We start from the raw sequence: 11,852 nt of genomic DNA on the forward strand, positions 1-11,852 counted from the left end.
AGAGGGTGAAAAGAGGTGCTGCAGCACAGGCAGTATGAGAAAAATAAAAACCTTTTTGAACATTAAAGCATGTAGACATGTCAAAATAGAGGCTCACAATACTTATATGAACCTACAAATGAGCATAATAGGGCCTCTGAGGAAATTACAATAATTAATGAAAGAAAAGCCATTAAAGGTTTCATCAGTGTAGCCTTTATTTTCTAAACTGCTCTACATGCATGCTGCTTCGTACGTGTAATGACATCATCGTGTCTCATCCCATATTACCAAAAGGTTCTGATCCTACATGGACTCCAGCTCCCTTTATCTCCAATATCCTTCCATCTGGTTTGAGTTTCATTCAAAGCCAGTCCTGATAAAAACAGGCTTTACTTTGCAAAACGCAATACAGTGATACAGGACATGCTTACAATTCAGCAGAGGCAATGTCCCTCAGTCTCTGAGGCGTGTGCAGGGCAGAGTCACTGCTCATCAGCAGTCATGCTATTGCATGACTGCTGGACCTTTAAAAACTGTTTCATGAGCTACTGTGGAAACTTTGGGGTTTTCAGGACATATGGTTAACATACTGTACGGTTAAGGGCAATTTTATCCTGAAATACATAAAGAAGTTCAGCTGCTTATAGGAATGTTAGATTGGCAAGATTAAAATATATAAAAAATGTATGTCTACCGAAAGTGGAATACTTATTTGGTTCCCATCTGGTGAATGAGTCCTTCGCTAACATGTCATTATAAGGACATTTGGTAACACTTTATATTAAGGTACACAATTAACCATCAACTAGTTGTTAATTAACATGCATATTAGCAGTATATTGTCTCTTTATTAGTCATTATAAAACACTTATTAATGCCTTATTCTACATGACCATATTCTACAAGTAATAAGCCATTAGTTGAGAGTTTTTCCTCAATAACCCTCTAATTTGTGCTTATTTATTGCAAGTAAGGAAGTTGTTGTACATGAGTTTTGGTCTTAATATGCTCTGCTCAATATGGGCCTAATAAGGCAGTAGTACCACAAGAATAGTAATTCTCCCATAATAACACTTAACAAATATGATCTATTCTTATGTAACACGACATGAAACTATAAGTGTTAAAGGTAGGGTAGGTAAGAAATTAATGGAGAAACCGGCTCGAGTGCGCTAGAATTTGAAACTACGCACCCGAAAAAAATCTGCCCCTTCCTTCAGACTTCTTTACAGAGCCCCTCCTCCAACACACACGAACGCGCACATGACCAATGAGGGCACGAGATAAGTTTGTGCACGAGATGGAAGGCTGACAGGCAGGTAGGCGGCTAAAATAATTGGTCGTGCTTTTTACAGCGCGACGGCTTCCACAGATGACATTTTTGTATGTATTTATTGTCAAAGCATTTAATGTATTCATTGCTATCGGGATGTTAAGAGCATTCCATGGAATATAACAAAAAGTGTTTCTGAAGTGAATTACCTACCCTACCTTTAATTGTCTAAATAACTCAAAATTAGGTATTTATATCTAATAATACGTTTTGCGGTATTGACAGTTCAGCTACCAATAACAAGGTGATATTGACCTGTATGTTTCATATTTGCACATTTATATTGTTGTGAAATGTGTACTGAAGGTTAGACAGGAAACCGGGTACAGGTCAGGAAGAAATAGGAGAAAGTGAACTGAATAGCATGGCAGTAGACTGCTACTAATTTTCCCTATGCAACCTGAAGAGTAAAAGGGTCAAGTCCGTCAGAAAGCATTGACTGTAAGTGTAAGTGTAAGCCTTACACTTACACTGTAAGGATTAGTAATATGTATTGTGTTTATGTGATGACATTTGAAGATGTTAAAACAGAATGAGAAAATGCGCTAGCGTTAGCATACACGCTAGCGTTAGCATACATGCTAGCGTTGGCCATACTAGCCTGTATGCTTATTGCACAGCTAGCATTATCTATATTGACCTTGTTTACACTTAGCAGTCCTATGTGTTAATCTGTGTATGTTACCCTTGCATATATGAGATCATTAAGTGCCTTTAAACTTCATTAAACTTCTGTTTTATAGTTTCACTCCGTTTGAATGTCAGTGAACTGCAAATAAGTCAATAAAGGAGCATGGCTGCTAATTCTCTGGCTCTCAAAAGAGTTTGGCTGGCTGTTTAATCTATGTTCACTTTTGTGTTCTCAGCCTTGGAGAAACTTGTCATGTTTTGGTAGGCATATGTGTCAGAACCTCTCTTTAGTGGTTCATTAATAAAACAGATATTTCAACGTGTGCCTACTTTGTTCATGTACTGTTGAGGTTAATTTCAGTAGTTGTGTGCTATCATGTGTGAAGAGGAGGCAACTTTAGAATAGGGAACCTGTTCAGGGCAATTAGAGTCAAATTACTAGCTTATTGGTTATGAACAAGAATTCACTTTAAAATAGGGAACATGTTCTTAGATATAAATACCTAATTTTGAGTTATTTAGACACAATTAACACTTACGGCCCGTCCACACAGCGGCTTTGGAAAAAGCTTGCCGGCGGGCGTGTCTGAGGCTCGACCAACAACCAATCTCATGAATCTCCCGCCCCTGACACACAAGCAGCGGTTTGATTGGCTAGAGATTGTACTGGCATATGATTTGATTGGCTGACGCTTCCACCGAAAGCTTCAGAAGCTTCAAAAGTTGAACATTGCTCAACTTTTGCAGCCTGAAACGCCAGGAAAACTCCGCTCTGCTTCCCAAAATGCAGTTCGGCGAAAAGTGACGTCACCCCATTCAAAGTGAATGGGCAGAAGCGTTGGAAGAAGCTTCCAACGCCGCTGTGTGGACGGGCCGTTATAGTTTCATGTATTGTTACATAAGAATAGATCATATTTGTTAAGTGTTATTATGGGAGAATTACTATTCTTGTGGTACTACTGCCTTATTAGGCCCATATTGAGCAGAGCATATTAAGACCCAAACTCATGTACAACAACTTCCTTACTTGCAATAAATAAGAACTAATTAGAGGGTTATTGAGGAAAAACTGTCAACTAATGGCTTATTACTTGTAGAATATGGTCATGTAGAATAAGACATTAATAAGTGTTTTATAATGACTAATAAAGAGCCAATATACTGCTAATATGCATGTTAATTAACAACTAGTTGATGGTTAATTTGTGTACCTTAATATAAAGTGTTACCATGTATTGCCTTAGCTGCTTGGAAATATACATTTACGTAGTATGATAGTTCACTGACTTTACACACAATTACGATATTGTTTGCCTACTAATGTATTTCATTATAACAAAATGCTGTCTGATTGATGAACAGCTTGTATGACAAACACTCCTTTAATGTTTACATACAGTACAATATGGTAGCCAGAGAATAGCTACAAAACAATGGTCATGCTCCCATCATAATGTTGTACTGCTTAATAACACATGCCTTTGATATAGGATTCAGGAGACACTCATTACTACAAGATCACCAGAGCCGGATAAGTCCCTCTGCTTTATGATTCTCTTGTCAAAGCACCATGTCAGGATGAGGCTAGACAGCCTCGGGAACATAACCCCAGGAGCCAGAGGCTCAACATGAAGAGATCACAGACAGAGAGAGATTATGCATCAAATGATGATTCGTGAGCACATCAAAGGAAAGCATCTGTTTCGTAACCTTGGAGGACTCTGGGAAACAAGAATTCAAGGCTATTAGACAACAGATACACTGTCAGGCACGGACGGTGGGCTGTAAGCTCATCCCATCCTCAGTGAGGGTCTCTCGTAAAGAATGGGATGCAACACCTGAGAAAGAGGAAACAGTATATCTGTACCTGTCACCAACATAGAGGATACACACGTACAATGTCAACAGATACAAATTACAGAGGACATGACAGGGCATGAGTAAAGTTGAGTTAAAACTCAACTAAAACTGAACCTTGAAGAACTCCGCAAGTTACTTAAATTAAACAAGAGGAGATTCCCATAAGTCTATGTATCAATTTACAAACCTAAACGGCTAAATAAACACTAGGACTATAAGTATATAGAGGAGGAGGTACAAGATATGTCTATGTGCCCTGATTAAAGAACACCGAATTATAAATCAAACTAAATCAATAACTGTTTCTTAAAATATAAATTATTGCAACGTGTAGATTTTTTAAGACAGACACATGGCTGATAAATGGCAGATTTACTTCAAAGATTTGGGATTATACATAATGTAATGATCTTTGCAGGGAGTCAATGTAATATTCTTCATTTCTGTATCCAGACAGTTTATTGTGTCCCAAATTCATTGTTATAAAACCGTTTAAGGTTTTGTCTCTTGCCATCTCAGTTACTCTGGTTTCCATCTTAAGTGTTTAACATTTAACAAATACTGGATCAGACTTGATTGGATTGAATATTGGAAGCGTGGAGATATATAAAACTGAATAAACCTCTGCAGCCCTTCAACATTAGTCTTTTTTATTTATTTAAACAACTCCTATTTGGAATTCAATGGTTGTATTCAATGGTTTATTGAATCTGGACCGTCAGCATGTTTCTGCTACAAACCAATCTTCTTTTTTTTAAGCATTTTCCTACAATATGTCTCTTCACAGTTTGAATTCAATGGTAGAAGGAGTGCACAGCTGGCACATATCAGCCCACTCAGCAGATTAAATTGAAGTCACTGTGATTGTTTGATTGCAGCAGAATATTCTTTGATTGGTGACCCCTCACGTGTTGCCAAAGAACCGAACCCTGACCACTACAAGGTACAAGCTAGTAGAGCCACACTGGAGATTTAAGTCCAGGGAGGGAGGAAATGTGCCATGTCAGAAATGTGGTAAACCTGTAATGTCTCAAAGTAAATTAAATATAGGACACACGCTGTGCAAATCCACCACAGGCACATTGAAACAATTGGGAAATGTCTTTGTTGTGGCTCACACTTTCATTACCATGTGACCCTCCTGGCATTAAAGAGCAACGTTGATCGGAACACCAAAATGTTTTATTTGGTTGGTATGCAGAGCAGATTTAATTTTGATGAACTTTATTGAATAACAACTAATTACACTGTAAGCAACATAAAGTTGATTAGAATATTGTTGTATACAGATGACAAAAGTGCATATGCTTATGTGCTCTTGTTTTCTTTTAAGGCCATTATCCTGCAAGGGACTGTGAATACAAATGAGTTTAAATGGCCAAATCTGGTACATTTACATGATGGGCTCAAATGCACATTTTTATAATATGCATGGTCCCTTCTTAAATAAATGAATGCAAATACAAAAACATTAACATTTGAGGTGGGTGTGTTTATATCATATTTTTTCTAGCCCCCTAACAATGATTTAAAAGTTTATTCAATATAGTTTTCTGCAATTTTTTTAAGAAACCTTTGGAAGCCACGGGTCAAGAAACAGTTTATTCTCATAATTATTCTTGTTCACATTTACATAAAAGGTTCTCGGAAATACTTCTGTTCTTTACAAACACTCAAGTAAGATGATCCAGTGTTGTATTCTTCACAATAAGATTCTTTGTGCAGTTGAAGAATCTGGTAAGCATTTTATGTCACTTCAAACTCTTTACATCCATATGGAAATAGGACTCAGCTGCTATGTGTTTAGTATTCAGGTTACAGTGAGGTTTTTAGAGTTTCCTCTTGTGCATCAAAACAGTCTCTTTACATGGGCAAATAGTGTCCACACAATAAAGGAAGTTAATTATAACGTTGAGATAATTATTTTTTCGGATTCATGTGGGGAAACTGAAAATAACCGCCCTATGTCGGGATGCAACAAATACAACTTAGGGTTGTTTGTCCGTTTGAAAACAAGAGAGACGAGAGTAAGCTGCTGAACAGATGAATCACAAATACACAGTTTAGTTCAAATGTATAGGTTTAGATGAAGGGAGTGCCTTGCGGCATCTAGACATGGAAACAAGTGCATGTTTTCCCAAACGGCTTCAGGGTGCGCCTCCGACCTACGTGTGTTTGGGAAGACGACTGCCATCAGTATGATACAGGTGGGAAAAGGTCAATGTTAGCATGAAGTGAAAAAGCGCTCAGAACACGACGTTTTTATTAAGGCAACAATTTGCTTTTAAATAGATATTAAGATACAGTGGAGAAATGTTTACATGAGAAAGGAATAAAGTCCCATTGTGTGAGTTGAAATCCGAACACTTAGCTTTGTCACCACTGTTGCTGTTGCTTAAGCAAACAACACTGTTAGCTTCGGCTCAGCCGTCGCCATTCATCTTACCATTAAAATGTACTTATATACATGGTGTATTTTTACATATATTGTTTTTAATCAACGAGTGCTTGCCTCTTACTTTTGACTTTTATCCGCACTGTACCTTTAACGCTGTAAATGTAATCGCAGCAGTACGAATTACGGATGATTCTGACGTTGAGAGCTGTGTGTCTAGGCAGCTCCTAAAACAGACACGTATGAATTTCGTTTTCAAGAACCTTTTTTTTTACTCAGTAATGTTCAGTAGCTTCCACATTTGAAATCATTGCCTGGGTAGGAGGGCATTTTATCAGCATACATTACATGAATCAGCACTAAACTAATGAGTTTTGGTTTAAGATACATTACATTACATTTATCAAATTGTGCTGAGTCAGCCGACAGCTGGGCTACCACAGCCTTCAGCTCGGTGCTGACCTGGCACTCTGTCACTAACTCTGTATAATGATGTTTGCTCGCTGCTGCTGGCAGGAGCCTCCTTCACCACAGCCTCCACCTGCTTTTGTTTTCCTCAGCTGCATAAACCTGAGACTGTGTTTATGTCTGGATTGACATGCGTGTTGTTTATGATGTTGTTATTTATTCCATGTTTTTATCCCGTTTTGTTTAAAAAGAGTGGACACCAGTACAAATATACCGCCATTCATTTTTAGTAATGACCTAGTTGTCACGATCCTAGTGTTATGTCACGATTTTAGTTTTGTCTGTCTTGTAATGGGTTTTATTTTGCTGTTCTGTTCTCCCGGGGTGTTTCTCAATCGCGAGTACGCTTGCTTGGTAGCACATGTCTGCCGAGCATCTTGCTTCAGAAGCGAGTCAAGAATCCTTCCTGGCATTCGGAAAACAAAGAGTGGAACACGCTAGCAAGTGTGCAGGTGTGCGTCATATGAGAGGCCCCGCCTTACATCTTCCGCCACAGATTTGGGGAAATTGGTCCGTGCGCAAAGCATTGTGGGGATTTTAAGACCGCGGAGTCTACTCATGTGCAGCCTCGATATTTCTCCAAACGGAGTACGCCGGGCTCGGTAGATTTCCAAGTATGCTGGAGATTGGAACAGTACTTCGGCGGCACTCGATGACGTAGTATGCTTGAAATAGTGGCTCTGAAGCAGCTTTACTCGCTATTGAGAAACACCCCCTGTCTCTTGTTTTCCTTCCTGTGTTTTCCCTCATGTGTCTGATTGTCTGATTGTGTTCACCTGTTGCCCTTGTGTTTCTGCCGCCCCTGCCCAGCTGTGTCTTGTCCTGTGATTACCCCTCTTTGTATTTAGTCTTGTCTTCCCCTGTGTTCCTTGTCGGTTCATTGTCTTCCCTCAATGTTGGTCACGGTCAGTTTTTGTGTTGTTGCTACCTTGTGCTACCTGTGTGTTTCATGCCATGTTTTTGTTCATCAGCTTTTTGTTCCTAGACCTTTTTACCTTTTTTTGTATTCTGCAATTGGGTCCTACCTTTTTCCACGATCCATAACACTAGTAGCCTATAGCAGTTTCATATTTTCTATACTCAAAGACTATATGGCAGCCGGTTTGCATCATCCAGCATCCATTGGCTGTTGACCCGTATTATTTTCAGTGAATCATAAATCATTTGCTGCAGTTCACTCTGAGTTCATGAGGTCTACTTATACATGAAGACATGAGTACCTGTGATTGACTTAGAGCCGCTTTTGCCTGCAAAACAGTGTGCTGTGGTTTCAGCCTCAGCCTGGCACGGCTCACTCAGGCAATCTCAAGTTCCCCCATATCATCAGATGAACTGCTATCCGATGCCACGATTGTATTTGTCTTGGACATTGTTCTAGCTTTGATCACAAATTGCGGTAATTACTCTGGGCCTTATCCTTCCCTCTGGAAACAATGCGTGGAACAGGAGACGCCAGTGCGTACACAAGGAACAACACACAGGCCTGCAGTATGTGGGAGCGCCGGTGAGAGGATAAATAGTCTGATTAAATGCAGCTTTTATGTTTTTCATCCACAATGAACTTCACAGCTCAGCTACCAGCGTGCAGCCACTTAGCAGCGGATCACTTAAATCCGGATGTGCTAACGAAACAGGCTGTTCTGTAATTGAACCAGATCTCTTTCTGCCTCCTCCGCCTTCCTTTCCCTTTTATCCTTACGTCTCTGAGCACAAATAAATAAACGAGCAGAACCTGAGACGTGACTACAGGGAATTGTTCTTTATGGATTCTGGAAAACAGCAGCAATCAGGACTAACAACAGCCTCTGTGAGTCATTTTGGTCCCTGAATAGTACAGGGGCCACACAATTAACCCCCCACTTGCCACATGGCCTTTCATGTCATTCACACAAAAATGGTGTCTTTCGTAGCCTCCCCTCAACAGGAAACAAACATGTTTGAATTCTAAGTGCTGCGTGCATACCATGATAACATTTTGTAATTATAATTCCTGTCATACAACACTGAGACTTCCTGGAATATCAGGAACTTCGCGGTAAAACCTCAGTGCGGTTATCCAAAAATATGGTTGCAGAGATTCCAAAAATTCTCTATTTATAAAACCTTTTAATGATGTGAGATCTGACTTCCTGTGGTGTTATGACATGTTTTTTTGTTTTCAGGAAAAGAGTTTGTGCGAGAGCTGATCATCCTAAAGAGCTCCAGTTTTCCATTTTGGACAAACTGGAGCTGAACATGGGACATTTTGCTTTAGCAGGTAAATGGTAATTTTTGTCTGTACAATATAAAGCATCACTTGAGTTTTGTGAAAAGGTTCTTTTATTTTTTCAATCTTTAAAATAATGTTTAAAAAGCCTCAAAACAAAACCATTTACATCCACCTCAATTTGGTTAATGGAGAAGATAGTTAGATAGATAGCCAGAAGATAGTAGACTAATTTTACAAATGGGGAATTTGCAGATTTGCAGCAAGGTTTTAAGTACATTACTGGTTCATGATGGTTACTCCTTTGTGTCACCCATCATTCTCAAGCCTAAAACCAATCCAAGTCCGACAAAGGCACAAGTCCAACAAAAAGGACTTCCATCATTCAGACCACAAACATTTTCCCACCCTTTTCCAGCCACTGTTTCCCCCTTAAAAGGCTACAATTTGGCAATGAGTACAATTGTTTGTGAGGTTGATGTGTGACCAAGTGAATGCATGTGCGTCACTATCGCCACTGAGGGGATAAACTACGTTTTGTATCATGGCTGCATATAAAGAGAAACTGTAAAACTGGTATTAAAACATATGATAATCTGCCTAGTTGACAGTTATCCTTACAACCTACCCAAAAACAATTGGTCCAAGGACATTGAATTGTGGCCAGGAATTTGGTTTCCTTACCCGATATATGACCCGATTTGAACTCTTGGTAAATACACAAAGCCAACACATAACGTTGTGTCAATTGATACCTGTTCTGTAGATACAAACAGATTGCAGAACCAGTCAAGGAACAGTCGTACATGTTATGAAAATGTGTCTGATAGTGGAAAATAAGACAGTGGCGTCCTGTGTGGCATGGAAAACAAGGGGTTGTTGTGCAAGTCATAGGCCACATGAAATTTTTCTGAAAGCTCTAAATCAGCTACTAAATCTAGCTTGAGCTGAGAATGCTTTGTCAACTTGCTGTGATGAAAATATTTTTGAAGAGGTTGCTTTTCTCCCTTTTCCCTAGGCCCTGTTCCCTCATATTAACAATGTTGTTATTGTGTTTGCTTGGTTATTCATTTCAGCACGATGTTTCAGTTTATTTCATTAATCACGTTATATAAATAACACAAGCTTGTTTAATATGTTTATTTATATCAATGTTTTAGAGTATTAAGGTCTGTTGAAAGGAGTTTATCCTTTCGTGTCTGTGTTTCATTTATTTTATGGATTTTTGGGGTGGATCAGATGCTCACTCGGGGACAGTGAAAACAAGTCTGCTTCATTATATCATATAAGCAGGGCGGGGGCTGGGCACTGTTAAGATGTAGGACGATAGGTAAGATACTGTATTTCTGACTTAAATTACATTCGGTTGCTCATTGATAGGATGGATGTGGATGGAGAAATTATGATTTCAGGAGTAAAATCAATGTTTAGTAAATTAGTTTTGGTATTTTGTTGCTTGCTTTATGTTTAGATCCACCCATACATACCTGGATAGTTGGTATGTTCCAGTTAGGATAGGCCCTCAGTGCAGTAGAAGCAAGGAAGGAGGTGCTGTGAGGCTGCAGCATTAGTTTAGTTTAGTTTTGGTTGTCCCTGAGTTACAGATTTGCCTCTATTTCAGTTATATTTTCCCCTATACATTTGATCTACTACTTCCACATCCCTTTTAATGTTCTCTGTTGCCAAGGAACATCATCCGCCCTTTATATTCATACATATTTGTCATTCAGATACTTCAAAGCCATAAGTTGAGACATACTCTGAGCTAATGTCAGAAATATGATTGGGATGTGACCATTGGCCCCGGAGCCAGGCCCAGCATGTTGATCTAGGGAATGTCATACTTCCAGGAATTTCTAACCAATTTCCATCTGTTCATTAGTTTCAGATAAAACCCTTTTTGTACTATCGGAGCATCTAATGAAGTTTTCGGGAACTCCAAACCCTAACGAAATGCGGTGCTTCTAAATAAATCTAAGAGAGCTTATTTTTTTTACCAAAAAGAAGACTGAATGTGATTTCCAAATTAGCCCCCAGCTTTAGAGTGAATTGTGCAACACTTTGGATCTGCTGTTTTCCATAACCTTTCTTATTGGAAAACATCCTTAGTTCACAGTGAGGGAAATATGCACCAACCATCAGTATCAGATGTGTATCCCGGGGGTGGCCAACTTTATGATGTGGTGTGTTCAGGTGCCAACGTGTAATTAACCACCTCAAGACAGTTGGTTCACTGTCATTTACAAATGAACGCTGCTTTTTAACGTGAGCTTCTCCAGGGCCAGGTTTGAATGTAAAGCAAGGTATACATAAGTATGTGACAGATGGAATATGAAATATTAAACTGAATATATAAATGTAAAATGTTCAGTGTGATTTTATTCCAAGAGAAACTATGGAGCAGACAGTTCTCTGCCAGCCAGATGGGATTTGTTATAGAGAGTTAATGCAGTGGGCAGGAATGTGTTCCTGTATCTGTCCTTGTGACTTTTTTGGCACATTTGGGTTTTTATATTTGTAACTTTCTTCAAAACTGCAGCATGTTTCTCCTATGGAAATGTTTTAGGGTTTTGTAATTGACGGTGGAGTCCAGTTGTATGGAAAAATAATTTCTTGGGAGACAGGATTATTTGGGCCTGAGAAACAAAACAATGAGCTGAAAGGCACTGGTTTGTCAAAAAGACAGTGATAAGTGCAGCTTTAAAGATGGTGCCAGATGACAAATATAGTAACCGCATCGGACACATCTAAATAATTTTCACTTTTAGTCTATACAAACACATTGCACTTCTTTGAAACTGATCCTCACTCTAAACAGCTCAGTGTTTATCCATATTCTGCGGTTTCTGAAAATAAAACATACTGTACAGAAACAAACTGCCTTCGAATTAATTTCACACATCAAGGTGAAGTTAATGGACCGTTTTGTAATTGTGTTTACTGTTCCCCATAAAGTCATCCATTTATCCAGATCTGTG

This window comes from Trematomus bernacchii, unplaced genomic scaffold (assembly GCF_902827165.1).
Source record: "Trematomus bernacchii unplaced genomic scaffold, fTreBer1.1, whole genome shotgun sequence".
NCBI classification, from domain to species: domain Eukaryota; kingdom Metazoa; phylum Chordata; class Actinopteri; order Perciformes; family Nototheniidae; genus Trematomus; species Trematomus bernacchii.